Source organism: Sminthopsis crassicaudata, chromosome 2 (assembly GCF_048593235.1).
Source record: "Sminthopsis crassicaudata isolate SCR6 chromosome 2, ASM4859323v1, whole genome shotgun sequence".
In the NCBI taxonomy this organism is placed as follows: domain Eukaryota; kingdom Metazoa; phylum Chordata; class Mammalia; order Dasyuromorphia; family Dasyuridae; genus Sminthopsis; species Sminthopsis crassicaudata.
In genome coordinates this window covers 196876012-196897484 of record NC_133618.1, presented here as the reverse complement: position 1 = coordinate 196897484, position 21473 = coordinate 196876012, and the positions used below count along the sequence as shown (strand labels likewise).

Below are 21473 nucleotides of genomic sequence, written 5' to 3'. Positions count from 1 at the left end.
ATTATGGAATAGCTGAATAAAATATGGTATATGAAAGTAATGGAATACTATTGTTCTATTTAAAATGATGAACAGGCTGATTTTAGAATTTTAGAAAGGCGTAAAAAGATTCACATGAACTGATACTGAGCAAAACAAGCAGAATAAAGAAAACATTTTATGTTTACATATCTTACAGAGCACTAAGTTAAACAAAATGGAATATTTTTCCTGACCACAAGAGGTTTACAGCATAGGTAATAACACATGATTGATATAAAATAAGGAACAAATAGTATATAATCAAATACTAAACTGTATGATCAGCAAAAGTTCAAATAGGCCAGAAAGCTTTTGTGAGTTAAATTGAACCTTGAGGACAAGACTGGAATAAGAAGAAAAAAGAAATAAATGCATTTCTTGGTACCCATAAGCATGGTACTAAGAGTGAGAATGAACATTGTATTGATTATGGTAGAGTTCCCATTAGGGAATTAGGGAAAGTATAGTTGAATTGATAGGTTGGAGAGAAAAAGACTAGGCCACACTAGAAAAGGAGATTACAGAATCAAAGAATCAGAATCATGGAAATTCAGAGATGGAAGAGAATTGGGAGATTGTCTATTCCAACAAATTCTCAAAAAAGAATACTTACTGAAGGATTGTCGACAGTGGCACGTCAACCTCTATATAAAGATCTTAAATAAGAGGAAAATTATCCTTCTGAAAGCAGCCCTTTTCATATTTGGAAAGCTCTAATTATTAGTAAATCCTTGTTAATATTAAGCTAAAATTTTATTCTTTACAACTACCACTGATTTCTAGGGGTTCTCCCCCTCTGGAGCCAAACAGAACTAGTCAAAATTCTCTGAGACATAACAACAACTTTTCAAATACTTGAAGACAAGCTCCTACCCACATCACCATCCTACTCTTGTCTTCCCTATTCAAAGTTAATCTCCATTTCCTTTAAATGATCCACATAAGGCATGATTTTGAAGCCCTTCATTATTATCCTAGTTGCCCAATGTGTTCCCAAAAAACTATATTGTTATAAAATATCTGACCTATAATCAGTTTCAAAGAGGAATTAGAGATTAAAAAACAGCATAAAGAAAGTGAAATAATGAAGAAAAAGATCTATATGTCTACTTTTCCCCTATGGTAACACAAGATCATAAGATCATAAATTTAGAACTAGGAAAAATATCAGAGGTCATCTAATGACATTTCTTCAATTTATATCACAAGATCTTGAGATATATTACATTTGATAAAGTACATAAAGACATGTAACCTAATTAAAAGTACATAAAGGCAATGTAACATACAATTCAGTGTAAACTATGACATGATACAAATAAAATAAGCACAGATTCAAGTTTCTTGACTCTTTACAGAGACATATTTAGCTGAGCTTCTTTATTCTTTTGACTTGGAGGATTCTTAAAACTTCAGGGCCTGTAATCCATCTGTCAGTACCATGGAAAGGTAAATAAATCACTCAGTTTTCACTATAAAACAGGGATTCTTACCCCAAAGTTCATCTATGGGATCCATGAATAGATTTTGGGAAGTTCATGAATTATGAACTTTTAACATTTTGGTAAATGCATTTTAATGTCACTAATTTCCATTGTAATACTACACACTTTATTTTATGCATTTAATAATATTATTTTGAGAGGGGATCCAGAGTCTAGATTGTCAAAGGGATTTATGACCAAAAAAAAAAAAAAAGCTAAGTAACTCTTGTTTACAGCATGTGAATACAATATGTCAATAGATTTCCAAGATTTTATATTAAGATCAAATTCTCTTTAAAAAGAAATTCTTTTAAAAAGCTGGCACATTACTTTTTTCAGCTAATATTACCCCCAAAAGAGTAAGTTTGTATTTTAGTCCAGTGTGTTTTTCATTAAATATTAAATTCAATTCAGTACATATTTATTAAGTATCTATTATGTTTAAGTTGTTGAGAATGCAATGTGTTAGACTCTGGAAATACAAGAAACAAAAAATTATAAAACCTTTGTACCCCAGGGTCCTATTTACCCTCAAAAATTTTCTGGATAAAATCTATCAAAATGTTTTATTTACAGTATCCAAAGGCCTCCTCTACATTTAGTAGAAGTTCTGCTAAAGAATATAGAGAGTACTCTGGTACAGATTGTAATGATCCACAGAAAGACTTAAGCAAAACATGGTACCTAGAGACAGTGTAAGAAGGAAAAGGATAAATCCAAAACGTAACTAAGATTTTAGGCTTAAGCAACCTGTGAATGATGATATTACTGACAAGTCAGGGAAACTGATAAGGGAAATTCATTTTGTGGCAAACGGTAAAGATGATGAATTCAGATTGTGACATTATATTTAAGCAAAATTCTAATCCCCCTTCTAACATTTAACTCCTTTGTGTCTTAAATTCTAGGACTAAGTCCCTGAGAGGTGAATCTGTTCACGTAAAATGTTTTGTTCAACAATCCACAGAGGAGCTCCCACACAGGGGAGTTTTCCTGTGATTTCAAAGTAATAGATCTTTCATATATTTCTATACCTAATAGAAATGGTATGAAACACAGGACTAGTGCTGGATGGAATTGAAGATAAAATATCTAAGGGTCATCAACATAGAAGAGTCATGTGAAGTTATGAGACTAGAAAAGTTGTCTGAGAGATAAAAAATTAAAAGATTGAAGAACAAGCTATGGAAATTAGCCAAAGCCAGAGAGATGAAGAGTTAAAAGAGATAATATAAAGAGAAAAAACATCACAGAAATATTTTGAGAACCACTATAATATAGAATCATGCTAAAAGAAAAGAAAGCTTCAAGAAATGGGAGCAAGAATGGTCAACGATATCAAACGTGGCAAAGGATTCAAGAAGAATGAGGATAAAGGAGAAGCCAGTGGATTTGATAACAAGTCACATATCCAATCCCTTGCCAAATCTTCTCATTTCTATCTGTACTTCCCTCACATATATCCGCTCTCCTTTCCTACCTCTGACATAAGTACTAATTTCAGGCCCCTATTATTTCTTACCTGAATTACTGTAATAGCTGTCTAATTGGTCTCCCTAGCTCAAGTTTCTCTCCACTCAACAAAGTAATTTTCCAAAAGTTCAGGTCTGATTTTGTTACCTACCTACCTACTCAAAAAACAGTGGCTTCCTATTATATCCAGCTCCTCTGTCACTTAAAATTTTAAATGATCTGGTCCCTTGCTATGTTCCCAGTTTCTTTATATTCTACTTGTCTCATACTTCTCTCATAGCCTTATTAGCTTGTTTCTTATTTCTTACACTCAGCAATCTATCTCCCATCTCTGTGCTTTTTCATACTTATCTTCCATACCTGGAATGTTGTTCTTGTTCATCTCCTTGCCACTTCTTTGTTTCCCTTGGTTCCTTCAAGACTCAGATCAAATCTTGTCCTCTCCATGAGGCCTTTTCTGGTGCCCATCACTCCAGCCATGATCTTGTGTTCTATTTACTCTGTGTATATCTTGTATATATATATTATTATTTTCATGTTGTTTTGCCTATTTTAATGTGACTCCCTTGAAAACAGGAACTATTCTTTTTTATCTTTACATTCTTGGTATAATAATAAATGCTCATTGACTGAGTAACTGACAATCATACAGAAAGATAAGTTTCAGGAGAATGATGGATATAAGACCCAACAAAGAGTTAAATGAGTGACTAGATAGAAAATGCAGTTAGAGTACTACTCATTGGCAAAGTCTGGCAGCCTAAGTGTCCAGCACAGAATCTAGCACACAGTAGATGATCACCTAATATCTATGGTAGGAAGAAAAGAAAAGGTTAAAAAATAGGGAAGAAACATGAGTGAATGACAAGTTTCAGTTAGTTTTTGTGGATTGAGGAAGCTATATATGCTGAAAATCAGATGAAAAAAACCAGCTGAAAAGAAGAGAGTGAAGATGCGGACCAGAAATGAGATAAATGAGAGAACCATCTCTCTTAAGAATCAGAAACAGATGGGATCCAAGATTGAGATAGATGAGTTAGCTCTAGGGAGGAAAAAGAATGGCCTTTCCTCTGAGACCACAGAAAGGATTCAACTACTAGAACAGGTAAATCCTAAGAAAGGAAAGTAGGAAGCAACCCCCCAAAAAAAAGAACTATCCTTGAAGTAATAGATGACTTAAACAAAAGGAATCTGTCTAAATCTGCAAAGTCTCATTTATATCCAAGGATTCTGAAAAAACTGAAGTCACTAAAAAACTAATGTGATGTGACTGAAGGTTGAAAGAGAGTCATATGTAACACCTATTTTTCAAGAAAGGCGAAAAAGACACCCAATTCCTGGAAATTAGAGGCATTTCACTTTGAGTTTATAACCAGGAAAAAAATTCTAAAGCATAGTATCAAAAATAAATATCATTGAAAGTCTTTGAAAACTCACAGATTTGAGAATGAATATTAACATGGCTTTGTTAAGGATAAATCAGGTCAGATTAATTTATCCTCTGAAATAAAATGGTATTAATGGAAAAACAATGGCTCTGCCTTTCCTCTAAGAATTGTTTGCTACTAAAATCAAGAAAACAAAGAATTTATATTTTAGAGCATAATTTTTAAAAACATAAGATTGAATTCTGAGGTCAAAATCTTTGCAAATGAGAAGCCAAATGAACTTAGGCAAGTAAAAACCTTTCTAAGGTTTACTTTCTTCCTCTGTAATATGATAGGGTGGATTCTATCATTTCAAAGTCCTCTCTCAAAGCTAATGATCTGTAATAAAAACATTTAAATATATCAGGAAATCTACTGTACCAAAGACGTTGCACAAATTATTATGCTATATGAAAAATGACCTTTGTCTGTCACTTCCATTAAAAAGATCTATTTTATAATTCTCAAACTTGATCTATGGCAAAACCTTAATTGAGGAATTTTTCTACCTGAGAAGTACCAGAAATTAAGTACACACAGTATCACCTTGGAGCAACACCCCATCTCCCCTGTCCTAGTTATGACTGTGATTTATATGATTTCTTAAAGCAAAATTCAACTGTAAAAAAATTATATATGTATATATAATTATAACTAATTATAAAAAATTAGGTATAAATTGCCAGAATATCCTATAAAAATAATGGGAGATTGTGAGTTATATCATTACCTTGATAATTATTCTTATGTATTATATGTCCAAAAGATTTCCTTGATTATGTCCACATAAGGAAACTTTACATATATATTGTATGTGTGTGCTTCTACAGAGAGAGAATATTTGTGTAGCTGTACATATTTTCTTTATTTTCATTTTTTATTGTATTTTATATATATTTATGTATGTTTCTATATAGAATATATCTATATTCATACATACACACATGCATATGTATATGCATATGTGCACAGGGTATCCCAAAAGCCTTGGTATAGTTTTAAATTTTAACAGGCACATGTGTGTATATATACATACATACATATATAGATATAGACACATGCCAACAATGTGCTCTACTTTATAGGACTACATTTTTGCACAGACCTAGAGTTTTTTGTCCCCTTCAAATAACAATTTAGACAAAAATTGTAATACATGCATACATATAAACAACACATATGTGTGTACATATATGTATATACATGTGTGTATGAGGCAGCTTGATGGAAAGAATATTTACCAAAAGACATATATGTTTTTGGTTTGGTTTGTTTAACAGGAAAAGTAAACTATGTGATTTGAATAATCTAGTAATCTTTTATGAGATGCAAAAGGCTTGGATGTCAACTGCTAGTCTAACACAAACTTATTTATTAGATCCAAGTATACAGGTTATGACTAGCCAAACAGAAGTGATGAATGCAAGGATCTCTGTGACAAGGTCTTCCTTTTGGAAGAATGAGCACTACATTTGGGCTAATAACAGAAAGGAAATGAAAACAAAGCATAACTTAAAAGCATCTTCATACCAATAAGCTCCAGAATAACAAAAAAAACTATTCCTAATTTAGGGGGAAAAATCCATATTTGGCTTATGTCTACAACATGTTCATCAGATTTTAGATGTGTCTTGAATGATTATGAACAGGCAGAGCTCAGATTTCCTGCAGCTACTACTGCAGTTTGAAAAAGACAGTCTATTTTTCATCCCAGCTTAATAGGCCAACAATGTGATCTGCTTTCATAGGACTACTTTTTTGCACAGGCCTGGAGTTTTTTCCCCTTCAAATATCAATGTAGACAAACCCTAATGATCAAAAAATGGGAAAATGAATGCCCTAGCTGGGGCAGGATATTATATGACTCCATGTTATAGAATCTTGGTGCATTCTGAAGAGCCAAGTGAGACCCTCAGTCCCTACTTACCACAGTGCTGCTATTTCTCATCTTGGCTTTCTCTAGGGGGAAGACTGCCAAGTTCACAGAAGATATGTGGAATGAAGAAAAAGGGCTCCTGAAAAATCTAATTTGTCAATTCTGAGTGCCTGTGGACCTTCAAGCCTCTATTTGCCTCATGTTTCTGATTTTCTTTTCCTCAAAATTACTCAAGGGAAGGATTTTTTTTTTCATCAAAATGTGACTGTCAATTTAGAGAAACCAAGTAATCAATTCACCTAAAATACCCTCTCCCAGAGTGAGTTCCAGTCTTCCTATCCAAACTTTTCCTAAGCCACACAAGTAGCAAATTTGAAGGATTTATTTCTTTTCATCTCTTACTAAAAATTCTATTTTAGGTTCCACTGATATGTCAGAAACCTGAAACTCAAGTTGTTTGGTCCCTGAAACATTAATGGTTCTCTATGTGTATGTGAGTATGCATATACAAGTGTGTACACAGATGCACACATCCATTAAATTGGACCAGATCTGTTATTCTTGCTATGCAATCTCCCTGGTGAGGAAACTCCGTCTCTAATACAGGACTGTCTTTGCACCTTAGTCTTAGACAAACAGCTAAGGGGCACAATCGTTATAAATAGCTAACTTGGTGCAAAGAAGACCTGAGTTTGAATCCTATCTCAAATATCTACTAGCTGTGTGACGCTGAGCAAATCAATTAACCTCTGTGTGCCTCATTTTCCCCATCAATAAAATGGGGATAATAATAGCACCTACCTCCCAGGGTTATTGTGGGGATAAAAATGAGGTGATATTTGTATAATATATATTAAGATGCTGTATATAAATGCTACTGATTTTGTTATTATTAATATTAATATTAGAAAGTTACCTTGAATACTGAGGATTTAAGGTCCTTAACCAAGGTATCACATAGCCAATATATTCAGAGGCAGAATGACTTAAATTCAGGTCTTTTAGACTTCAAGAACAATTATCTATCTATCTATCTATACACATACACATTCATATATAATTACTGTTTTTCAATCATTTTAGTCATGGGCAACTCTTCATGACCCCATTTGAGATTGTCTTGGCAAAGATACTTGTATAATTTATCCATTTTTTTCTCCTATTCATTTGCAGATAAGAAAACTGAGGCAAATAGGATTAAATGACTTGCACAAGGTCATACAACTATTAAATTATTAAGTGTCTAAGGTCAGATTTAAACTCAGGGAAATGAGTCTTCCTGATTCTAGGCTGGGCATCTATCCACAGTGCCACTTAGCTGCATGTGTATGTGTATGCATATATGTGTGTTTGTACACAGATACAGATATATAAATGGCATTCATGTTTTCATAGGTATAAGGAACTCCCAGAGTAGAAGGTCCTTCCATCAATGTTGATCTCTAACAGTCTGAGAATGTTGCCTAAGGCTATTAAAGTAGAATAAGATGCAAGTAACATGTAAGAGGCAGAGCTTGAATCCAGGTCTGTCCCATATCAAGACTGGCCCTCTACCCAAGCTGCCCCTTAAAAGATCCAAATGATGCTGTGTAGTATTTCTAACCAGATCTCTGCTTAACTTAGGCTCAAATTTTGGCTTAGTCTTTTTCACAAGTCAGGGTTTATTTTTCCATGCATTAAAAATGTCATGACCAACCCACTGAAACCAAAGAATGGATCAGAAAACATGAAGTTTATATCAAGATATGGATGATAAAGGCATTTTCAGTTTCAAATCTGGTGAGCTACAATTTGGGTTATTCAGTGAAAATAATTGTATTTGGATAAAAATCTGCCTGAAATGTGAGAACATTGTTATTCAGTGGGATTAGAATTAGGAATTGATCTACCCTTGAAGAAAACAGGATAGGATTGACTAAAGTATCTCCTATAAGTCAAAAAGTGGACATAGAGGTGAATTAAAATAAACTCTTTCCATTCTCATGTCCCCTATTTTAGCTATTTAAAAATAAAAAATTGATCACAAAATTCTGGAAATAGTTTAATGTTCATACACACACACACACACATACATACATCTATATATATATATATACATATATATATATATGCCCCACCCCAATAATACAAAAGGAATTTCTTAATATGGGTATATTCCTTTTCCATATAGAAAAATCACTACTATGGTCCTATGATTCCTTGAAGGTAAGTTCAGACAGATGACCTAGAATAACAGCAATTTTTTTGATTTAGTTATAAAGACAGCAAACAAGGTAGTGCAGTGAATGAGGTGCCAGGTATGAAATCAGGAACACTCATCTTTTCCTGACTTCAAAAAAATTTACTATGTGACAGAGCAAGTCACTTAATTCTGGTTCTCCTCATCTATAAAATGAACTGGAGAAGTGAAGGACAAACCACTACTGAATCAGTATCTTTGCCAAGAAAACTCCATATGGGGTCCTGAAGACTCCACATAATTGAAATTTCTGAACAATAACAATAACCAGGAATTTTCAACAAATATTTCTATAAAGAATCAGTTTGGGAGTCTTTGACCTATGACAATTACATCCATGCCTCTGTTTATTTCATCTAGCTTCCTAAGATTAGAGATTGTTATTCTTATTGTTTGGCACTTGTTCTTGAAAAGAATCATGCAAACAGGAAGGTAATGTCATGCTTGCAAGTGAATTGAATTAAAGATATTCTGAGGGTCTTCTTTTCCCAAATTAATTTTTTTAAAAACTAGGTAAATCTTTGCCTCAGTTCTTATTTAGCTTTAGTCACAGAATGGATATTGCCTCAATCAAACTGAGATCTGGGAAAGACCTTAGCTCAAAAAGGCCAAAGTCTCTCACTGTATCAGGGTCATCTTCAGTCATCCTGATCTATATTTGGCCACTCCAAATGGTTCTGGAGGGGAAAATGAGACAGGTGACTTTGCATAGCCCTCATCCACTTAAATTCAATTCACTTGCATGTCATGGTAGCATCTTCCTAATCTCATAGTCTTCTTTGAAAATGAATGACAAACAATGATTACGGGACCCAATTGGCCAACTAGTTGAACAATGAAGCTCCTTCTTCCTTTCTTCCTTCTTTCTTTCCTTCCTTCCTTCCTTTCTCTGTCCAGGTAGCATTATATTTTTATCTGCAGTTGTTCTTCTCAAAGAAATGTAAAGATTATAGGTAAGTAGATAGGAAGGAAGGGAATACGCCAAGTCAGATGCTCTTGCCCAGCTATAGTCAAGATTAATTCTAATGCTTTTTATGTGCATAATACTTTGAAATGTATAACAGTTTTATAAACATTATCTCATATAGAACATAAATTATTAACAACATTTTACAGCTAAGTAAACTGAGGCTAAGAAAAATTAGGCAAATTACTCAGAGTCACATAGTTTAGTAAGTGATAGAACAAGGAGAATCTAGATTAACTAATGAACTTTTAAATTCCCTGTTTCTTTTACCTGAAAAGGAGTTTCAATGGTTAAACAAAAATCAGGTTCAAATGCCAATGTTAACACTTACTATCCCTGTGTAACCTTGGGCAAAACATTTAGCAGGAGCTCATTTCTTCTGCTGTAAGATAAGAATGATACATCACAATCTGCTTCATAATTAGGTAGAGTTGTGAGGGAACTACTACAAAATCCAGATTATTATTTTTGTTTGGTGATAGTAGTAGTTATTGTTGTACTGACTATTAGGAACAATTTACATGCCACACAAAATCTGCTATAATAAAACACTTCCTTATGCTACTAGATCTTTCCTTCAGGGCAGTTCAATAATGCAATATCATTTCAAGTTTAAATAGCTTGTAGATGACTTCTATATTGTGTACCATTTTAAAGGAAAAAATTTTATGAATAATTTACATAACATCCTAAATTTGGAAAATGGATTTCATTCCTTATTTTTCTGGTTACTTGTAATCTCTAAGAGTTTCATTACTTAGTACTTAATTCAGCAAGATCCCACTTAGCATTATTAATGACTTACACTAAGCTTTTTTAGTCTCCTACCTTGATCAATACTGACCTTGCTTCGAAAGGAAGTCATAAAATATTTAGCTACAGTGCCAGAATAGTATCAAGATAATAAAAAGAAAAAATAGTAATGATATTGTTCAGGCAATGAATTTTAAAAATCAATAGAAGGATCAATGTCACTATCATTTTTATCACAAAAATCCTAAGCCAGAGACAATAGTCCATCACAAAGAACTCTGGTTTTATTGGCAATTCTGGCAATACTAATTAAATAGAAGTCCTCTACTGACTGACTGATCTGGATAAAGCATCCAAAAAGAATAAATTATTATTATAGGTTTTTGTATATATTTTAATTTCACTAACTTGCTGTACCCAACTTTTCCATCAGTAGCAGAAATCCCTGGAAAATATTCATTTGTTCATTCCATCATTATTTATTGACTGACTAGTCCATGGAGAGTGATGTGCTAAGATCATTAATGACTTTTTTCTAGGCATCATCCTTTTTGAACTCCCTGTGACTTTTGACACTGCTGGCTATCTCCTCCTTCTGAATATTTGCTTTCTCTTGGTTTTGCTCTTACTGGTAAACATTTCTTAATCTCCTTGACTATATCATTATACTCTTCCCTGTCTACTAAGTGTGGATAGCTCGCAAGGTCTATTCTGGATCCTCTTCTCTTCTCATTATATACCTTTCTCTCCTATGCTAACCCACATCAACTCCCATAACTTCAATTATCATCTCTATACAGATGACTAACACACCTAGAATAGTAGCCTTAACTTCTCTCCTGAGCTGTACTCTTGTATTACCATTGGGCATCTCCTCTAGGCATTTCAACTCAACATGTCAAAAGTTTGCTCATTAGATTTTTCCCCATATCCACTCTTTCTCCAAAGTTTCCTCTTTCTATTAATGGCAACACAATCCTTCCAGTTACCTGGTATCACAACTTGGAATCATTCTTAATTTTCCCACAAACCTTTTATACCATCAATTACCAAGTCTCATCAATTCTACCTTTGTACCATTTCCTGTACCTACCTCCTATTTTCACACTTAAAGTCTCTCCTTTAGTTAACTCTTATCATCTCTCACAGGAAATATCTAAATGGCTTCCCTTTGCCTCCAACCTCTTCCTTTTCTATCCTAGACACAGCTACAAAATTAAAAACACATCTGACTATATCACTCAACTAACCAAAAACCAAAACAAAAGAGAGAGAGAGAGAGAGAGAGAGAGAGAGAGATAAGAGCACATATTTATACTTCAAAAACCTGTCATTGATTTAATCAGTATGAAAACTCATTCCACAGATGCTGATTACAACTCTTTTACAATTAGAAGAGGGTCCTGGAAAATAATTGTGGCCAAAAATTCCATTATCCCATGGCCAATCTGGTTATAAGGCTTTCTAACTTTAATATGTCAAGTCAAGAAACATTTATTAAGGATGTACTATACGCCAGGCACTGTGCAAAAGTGATCACCACATAACAAAAACCCATCCACAAAGTCTTTCCTTTTAGTTAGGGGTTATCTAAGTTTAGGCTCCACTGGTATTTTAAAAATCCTAAGTAATATGCAAAACATTATGAAATATCAGAAAAGAACCTTAGTCTAGGTAGTCCCAGCATTAATTCATGGCCCAGATTCCTGTTATTTTATTTATAAGAATTATTATATATTTATATAATATATATAATAATAAATGTTATATATTTATATAATATATATTTATATTTATATAATTATTTATTTATATTTATATAATATATTTATATAATAAAATTATATATCTTATATAATAATAATATATTTTATAATAATAAAAATAATTTTATTATTTATTTATATTCCTGTTATATTATTATTTATACATTACTGGTGGTTAAAAAAAAAACATCATAATACTAAGGGAGGAGGTAACCAAAATCTCAGGATCATCCAGTATTCCATATACTAAAATCCTTGCTTTAAATCTCCATCTTCACTTGTATGGAGAGTGAAGTATGGGTGTGGGTGTGTTCTGTATATGTACATTGGGATAAGGAAAGAGAAGGAAACTGGTCATGAAAGGTTTCCTGGCACTTCTATGGCACTGCAGAGAAGGTGAAAGGCAAAGATGTAACAAGCATTTTTCATGTCCTGGGCAATATTCCCAAAACAGAGACAAATTCCCAAAATAGGGACAAGTTATTATAAAAGTACCTTCAAATCAATCTTTTAAAATAAATTCTATTTGGGACGGTACAGGAGAGAAGAGATTCTAGAATATAGGAGAGGTCTACTCCTCTGAAGGGGAGAGAGAAGTTCAGGCTGGAATGAAACTACTGAGCAGGAGGAATCAAGAATCTTGAGATCCTTTGAAAGTTTAATTATTCTTTCTAATAAGTTACTAGGCTATTTCTTTTCTGCTGAAGGAATGTAAATATTGTGCATATCCTCTAATTTTGGATGTGAAGATCAGCACCCCAGTCGCCCAATCCTCTTGGCAGTTCTGGTGAACTATCAGTACTAGAAGCATAGTTTGGGAAGTAAGATACTATAAAGGTTAATATGAAGTCATAAGAGCAAATACAAACCCTTAGAAAGATGTGAAGATCAGAGCCAAAGACTCTTCCCTGGATGATTCTCCCTAATAAAAAGGAAAGAGTCATTTGAAGAATACTGGGTTCTTGTAGAGTACACCTGAACAGCTAAGGAATCAATTTAACTCTTCTCTTTGTCTAATCATTCCTTTTTCACAAACTGCTACTGTGCATTCCAGGTTAGCTACCCAGAACTACCTGATCAAGAATTTCTCTGGATCAATAAAATTTAAATCAGGAATTTGCCAACTTATGCTTAGTATATCACAATGCAAAGGAAAAGATATACAAAACTCACCACTTCAAGTATATCTTCCATTAGTCCTAGACCAAATAACCTGGAACCTAGTCAAGAATGTATCTCAATGCTTCATCTTTAAAGTATTCAAGGCCATAATCTGAACAAAGACCAGAGAATAGGTACTGTCATAAGGAGACACAACTATATACGTAGACACAATGTAACTGGATTCAAGTAATAGCGCTCACTAACTAGCACAAGGAATAAACATCATTGCTTCAAAGTGGTCTTTTAAAAGGAAAAGTACCCATCTACAAAAATGTTTGTAGCAACCCTTTTTGTAGAGGCAAGGAACTGGAAACTGAATGAATGCCCATCAGTTGAGGAATGGCTGAATAAGTTATGACATATGAATGTAATTGAATATTATCATTATTCTTCCATTAAGAAATACTGAGCATACTGATTTCAGAAAAGCCAGGAAAGACTTACAGGAATTGATACTAAGCGAAGTGAACAAAATTAAGAGAACATTGTACATAGCATCAAGAAGATTATGTGATGATCAACTGTAATGAACTCAAGGCAATTCCAATAGACCACTGATGGAAAGAGCCATCTGCAACCTCAGAGAGAAATATGGAGAGTAAATATGGATCAAATCATTGTTTTTCACCTTATTTGTTTTTGTTGCTATTGTTTGTTTGCTTAGTTTTTCTTTTTTCTTTAATCTTTTTATCTGATTTTTCTTGCATGATGAATATAGAAATGCATTTAGAAGAAGTACACATATTTAACCTATGTTTAATTGCTTGCTCTCTGTGGGAGGGGGTGAAGGGAGAGAAGGAGAAAATTTTGGAATACAAGGCTTTGCAAATAGGAGTGTTGAGAACTATCAGAACACAAGGTTTGGCAAATGTAAATGTTAAGAACTATTTTTGTATGTATTTGGTAAAATAAAATGTTATTAAAAATCAGGGGGGAAAGAAAAAAAGATTATACAGCTAATAAATGTTTGTTACTGGAAAAAAATTTTTTTAAATAGTCTTTTATGATTCCTCAAAAGCAAGGGTCAAATTTTTATTTCCAACCCCAAAATGCTATGGAAAGGACATTGGATTAGGGAGTCAAGCTATGTTGTGTCTGGTCTAGCTCTCTGAAGGACTTCGGTACCAGCCCGAGTCCTTGGTCTTAGAAGAGGAGTAAAGAGGCAGGACCCACGTGGGTGGTCAAACATGGATTCTGTTTATTCCAAATTCTCTCAGCCTTATATACCCTAATACTTTCATATAACTAAAGCAACATTGCACATACACTAATTATATACTGGGCCTGCAGGACCATATAAACAACTTGCTATTGTATGTAGATGACTCTTTGCCACTTGGTATCACTCTGATTCAATTACAACACATGTTGTCACTACTCCCTGACTTCTCAGAAGCCCTAGAGCCCTTAGGGGAGATGGGGAGCCAAACCAGATACTGTCAGCAGATTCCCTCTGGGCTGAATGGTCTTATACCTCACCCAGAGTTCCCCCACTATCAGTGGCCCTCTACAGATCTAAATTCTAATCCCAACCATGCTACTTCCTACCTGTAGAATCATGGATAAAAATACTGAAATTTCTCAGGTTCTTTGTGTCCTATTAAAATTAAGGGGAGCAGGTGACCTAGAAGAACTATGAAGGTCTCTGTTAATTCTAAATCTAGGATCCAAAAAAACTCCAGCCTTTGTTCCCCCAATTGTGCCTACCCAATCATTCACTAACACATTTACACTATTACTATATACATAGAAGTTACAAATTAATGTTTAGTGTCTGATGCAGAGGATGCGGTTTTTTTTGCCATAGTTTTATTCCAATGCCCATGTATTTAATGTGTTTTGATGTCATTTTAATTATCTTTAATATCAACATTAAATTAGGAAAAAAGTAAATCTAAAAGGTAATATAATGCTTCATACTTTCCTGTTCAATTCAAATGCTAAAATCTTAAATTATGAGACTTTATTACCTAATAGTATGCACATGATTAATCAAGATTATAATTGTTTTCTTAACTCTGGAAGGAACTTTATACAATTCGTTTCATTTTTTAATACATAACCTGGTGGTACCTTTTGCAATGTCTCTCAACACTTAGAAGTCAGAAATAATTTATATATATAAGAACATTAACTATAATAGAAACAATTGAATATCCCAAAATATTCCTAGTGTTCTTTTGTTAGCAAATGTTCTAGCTGTTGAAGATGACAGTCTACATTTAAGTACAATATTTTAACTTTGGGACTAATCCTTCCAAGTCTTAGCTTCATACAAAGCATTTCTCTTTTATTTGTTTAAAACTTAAATACAGAAATAGCAAAAAAAAAAAAAAAAAAATAGAAAAAGAAAGGGAAAAAAATAATATTATCATGTGTCCAGCAGACATAAGGGAGAATTCAAAATATGTAATAATAAATTTCCATTTAAAGAAAGCACGTATAATAATAGAAAACATTAGACTCATGACTGTTCATCTTTACTTCCTTATAGGTTATTCTTTTGCTGCTGTATACTTTTTCCTTTATTCTTTTTTCCCCTTTCATCCCTCCAAAATCCCCAAAAGCAGCCTACAACTAAGCACAGATATACTTATGTACACATATGTAGAAATATATATAAACATATCTATATATATATATAAACACATACTTGTACACACACATATCTATATGCATACACATATATATACATATGCATATACACATACATTGACACGCATCTAAAATAATATAAAAATTTGTCTAAGATCAATGATTACTAGGCTCTATATTTTTTTCCTAATAAATTCTACTCTAGATCCTTGTTATTGTGTTTATGCATATTATTTCCTATTCCTCCTAACTCTTCTACTTTAGTTCTACTCCTTAACTTACTATTACTTAATTTCTCCCACCCATGGATTTCTCCCTCATCTATTTTCCTCCACTCTTACCCTCCCTTTTGAACTCATTTCAATTAATCTACACAGTTTATCCCATTCCCTTAATCTAAACATCCTTCTGTATACCCACCTTATCCTATTCCCGTCCTCCTTATTTCTTTATAGATTTTGGAAGGTACTACACCCTCCATGGTGCATGTGTGTATGTGTGTGTGTGTGTGTGTGTTTACACACATATAGATAGATAGCTACAGATATAGATAGTAGGTAGGTAGATAGATAGATAGATAGATAGATAGATAGATAGACAGACATCATCCTCTGCACCTTATTTGTATAGCATAATTACCATTTTTATCTTTTCCTAGATAGTTTTGCTTTTTAGAGTCAGATTGTACTCAGTTTTATCCCAGTCTTTCTTTTGGACTACCCAATTATTGATGCCAGTCTTAGACATATGGTTTATATTTCCACTATAAAACAAACAATTTATCCTTATTGAGTACCTTGAAATTAGTCTTTAATGTTGGCTCTTATATGTTAAATTTTCTATTGAGTTCAGGTTTGTTTGAGACAAAATCCTGAAACTCTTGAGTTCATAGAATGTCCATATTTTTTTTTCATTCAATATTATACTTAATTTTATTGGATATAATATTTTTTGTTACAAGCCTACTTCTTTTGATTGTTGTTATATAATATTCTAGGATCTGTGATCTTTTATTGTAGCTGCTGATAATCCTGTATAATTCTTATAAAAAGCATGTAAGGATAGCATATGAAAGTCCTTCATGACCAGAAAGTGCCATAGAAATATATAATTGTTATTACTAATATTTTCTTCCTTTTACTCTCATCAGCTATAAAATAGAATTCCACTTAATAATTCTCTAGATCAGAGTTGTTCACAACAATCAATATATGCTACCAAGTAGTCAAGCTATAGTTTTCTATGCAGTAAAAGTCACAAACCTGCCCATGAGCCAAAGCAGAACATCTAAAACACGTGAAGCCAGTACCTCAAAAATATGAGGTACCACCTCACACCCCTCAGATTAGCTAAAATGATGGGAAAAGATAATGATAAATTTTGGAGGGGATGTGGGAAAACTGGGACACTAATGCATTATTGTTGGAGTTGTGAAAGATTCCAATAAGAGCACAATTTGTTTTGAAGATCTTGTGAATTGTTTTGTGTTTTTTAGGAGAAGAGTGGTTTCCCACTGTTAGTGATAATAGGTTGAGTTTTTTAGTGGGGTTTTTGTTGTTGTTGTTTTGTTTACATTAATGTCAAATTCTGCTTAGCAATTTTTAAGACAATTCAGTTGTATATAAGCTCCATTTTGATATATATATATATATCAAAAATAAGAATTTTTTCACAGTATTTTTCATATTGATCAAGGTGTTTATTCTATTTCTGGAAGTCATTTTTAGTTTTCATATGTCAAAGAGCTATAATAGTTTAAGATGCTACACATAGAAAGGTAATGAAAGATTCATGACCAGCAAATCATCAGATCAACAAATATTTCTTTATTGTGAGGCTACTACATGTAATATACCAAGAGTGAGCTCAGAGGAGGGGGAGAAATGAAATATAGTCCTCCAGAACAACTTACAATTTAGTACATCAAGATAAGCTCTCCTATATCTTTTTTCAAATGAAAAGGACAACCTTCATCAAAATTTCTGATTAATAGCTAACTAGCTGTTATACTATACTATACTATACTTACGCAACTTATCCAATTTTATCTAAAATTACTTCAGTTACTCAACAAGAATTTATTAAGAGCTATTTTGTGTCACATGCTGTGCTGAGTTTTAGGAATACAAAGAGTGGCAAAACAAAACATACCCTGTCTGTACTGAAGGAACTCATAATTTAGTTCATAGCACACCCTCACAACAACTCTATATTACCCTAAGATAAATAGGGTCAATATTATCTTAATTTTATAGAGGAGGAAACTGAGGCATAGAGAATTTATAATTATTTTCCCAAGGACACTGAGCAAGCTACTGGAAGAAGTGAAACTAGACCCTATGGTCTTCTCTTAGATTATGGTTCAGTTCTCTTTGCACTACCTCCCACTTACTAAACATCTACATAGTAAAAATGGAGTCAGGAAATAATACTATACTTTAGTTCTTGACAATAAACCCCAAATATAAACCAAAGCAAACCAACCAAAAAAATCATAAATGAGTATGATTATAACTTTCTGAAATAGTACTACTGACTAGGTCTGGGGAATGAAAGGGTGAAGTATAGGGAGAAGACAATTATCATCACTTGACTATTAAATAAGCCATTCTTTATGTTTCATCAGTTTCAAGGTTTCCTGCAGAACCACTCAAAGCAGTATTATATAAATGGAAGTCTGCTCAGTTGTTGTTTTTAATCTACTGTTAGAGAACATAGCTACCTAGCTGCAGCCATCATCTTTCCCCCAAGGGTACCATAAACCCCCATGAGCTATATGGCAATCTATTTCCCAAAGCTTAATCCATTTAAGCCCTTAGCATGATGGAAAGTTCTGGAGTTCAGGTTTTATGACTATCCTAAACATGGATACCACAATGATGGGGATCCCATCACTAGGACTATTACTCCATGAGATGCTGAGCTTGGGCATAACTTATGGTGATGGCTGTTTAATGCACTATACAGAAAGCTTTCCACTTTTCTGCTTTTCATTTCCCTTCAGAGTGAATTGGCCCACCCATTTGAAATACTTTAGCACATTTCATTTCCTTCAAGTTCAGTTGCTAACTCAGGAGGAACCAGATACCAGATTTAGAATGAAGGTATGGAGGATTTCACACATCATGTGTTCCTAGCTATTGTCAGTCATCCTTAGAATAACAATAGCAACAAGACGAACAACAATGAAATAATCATGATGATAATGTTTTTCCTCCTTTTTTATAGAACATAGCTACCTCCCTAGAGTCATTATCTTCCCTGAATTAATGTTAGTTATTACTATCATCACAACCATCATTATCATGCTTTTCTGGACTTATGATTTTATTGTAGGAAACTATCCATAAAGAAACTCTTTCTACCAAAGCAGACTTTCAACAATTCTACACCTTTATCTTAGACAATTACCCAGGGAAATGTGCAGACAAGTGATAGGGAAGTATGCAAACAAGTGATCCGGCCAGGGTCACAATCTGGTCATCTGTATGTGAAAAAAAAATGGGAATTGAACCCAGATTTTCCTGATTCTAAGTCTATCTATCTGCACTATGCCATTGAATACTAATAAAAATAGTTATGATTATAAGAACAATGAGAAAAATAATAGTAATAAAGATAATGACTTAAAATTATATCACAAAATGCTTTTGTAGACATTGTGCCATAGGACTATGTATATTAACATACAGTTAAGAAACCCAAATTCCTCTTTTCAGTATGGAAAAAAACAAATCTACAAAATGTGTTGATACAAACCTTTCTTTCAATATTTTCATATAATTTTTCTTCTTCTGTTTTCTTTCACAGAAAAAAAAAGAAGTAGCAAATCAGCTATCTTGCAAAGGTATTTGGGGGGGGGGGGAACAAAAGCTTTTATTTCCCCCTTCTGTATTAGTAGGTCATTGACTATTTTTTTCATGGCTCTAGTTGACCCTGCCCTTGTGACTGACTTCCTTGTTGTTGTAGTTTAGTTCTTTTCATTCTTCAAGACACAATTTGGGGTTTTCATTGTAAAGACACTAGAGTGGTTTGCCATTTCTTTCTACAGCTCACTTTACAGATGAGAAAACTGACATAAACAGGGCTAAGTTACTTGCCCAGGATCATATAGCTAATAATTGTCTGAGGCCAGATTTAAACTCAGGTCTCTTCCTGACTCCACCACTCCTAGCTATTGCCATCTGACTTAAAATATTTTATTCATTCTTCATTCATTATGGCAAATATCCTTCCTTTCCTCTTCCACAACTGATTGCTACTTTAACATATATTATATTTTGAGGATTCTTTCATGTGAAAATTTATTTCTAGTACTTCCAGCCCTACAGTGATTCTCAATTCTAAAATAATGAGAATTTTAACAGTATAGAAGTGACCTGGATCCAAATGTCTTCACATACCTCCAGAGGTATGCAAAATTCCCAAGACAAAATGCAGTTTAAGCATATATCTGTATATGAGTATTTATGTCTGTATATATATATATATATATGTTCATATACATGTATATGTGTTCATACACACATGTAAACATGAAATCATTTTTGGAAATGGGAGTAAAAGCGTACTTCAAAAACCAAAAATTCAAGTTAATTCAATAAATATTTATAAAGTACATACTCTGGGCATCACCCTGTACCAGGTTCTATGGAAAGTACAAAAGATGAAAATCAACACAATTTCTAGCCTCAAGGAGTTTACAATCTAATGGAGGGGACAGATATATCAATAGTGACTTATAAGAAAAAATAGAATGTAGAAAAGTAAAAATCAAGTGAACTCAGAGAAAGGATGGAAGATAAATACAAGGAAGATTTTATAGCAAAGGTAAAGCCTGAACTAGATGGATGGGCTGCTTTCTCCTAACACTGAGGAATCTAATAGACCATTTGAGCTATCCATCCGATCTCACTCTTTTTAATAGACAAAGATTAGTGAGGCTTCAGGGAAGGGCCAATATCATAGTATCTAGACTTGGAAGTCATCATAAGATCTTAGATTTAAAGAAGCAAAGAATCTTAAAAGTCCTCTAATGCAAGTCCCTCATTTTACAAATGAAGAAACTGAGACCTAAAGAGAGATTTTCCAAGGCTGTGTCATGATTTGGACTTATTCCAACTCCAGGGTACTTTTTCTATTACATCACAATGCCTCTGGAAAAGACAATAGCTTGAACAAAAACACAAAGCCAAGAAAGCAAGGAGTATGTTTCAGCCATTCTGATTCATGAGAGTATATAGAATTTGTACAGGGTTAGTGTCAATAAGTCCAAACCCAAACTTTGTTCCCCTATTTCATTCAAGTCTTCCAGGTTTGTAAACTTGTAACCATTTTATTTATCCCACATTTACAATCTGATGTCATATCTTATAAGTTCTACCTCTATATCATCCCTCATATCAAACTTCCTCAATACTGACATAGCTACCACTTTCATTCAACACCTCCCTTCCAGTACTATGACAATAGCCTACTAAAAGCCTCTTCCCTCTCTGATCAATACTCTAAATTGCTGTCAATGTGACTATTCTTAAGTGTAGTGTCACTCCTCACCTTGGGTAAGTCACAATTTCTCTAGACCTCAGTTTCCCCAAATGTAAAATAAAGAGTTGAACTAGATGACTAAGAGGATCTTTTTCAAGGGTTCAAATTCCACTGTATAATATTTTTTTCATTGTTGGAGTCTGATTATTCAATGATCTGTC

At 33.4% G+C, this 21473-nt stretch overlaps 1 protein-coding gene across 5 annotated transcripts in view; it reads right to left on the bottom strand.

Moving 5' to 3' along the window:
- Window positions 1-21473, bottom strand: part of DCDC2C (doublecortin domain containing 2C) — a 173926-nt gene that overhangs the window by 35853 nt on the left and 116600 nt on the right. The gene's annotated exons all lie outside the window — the stretch shown is intronic.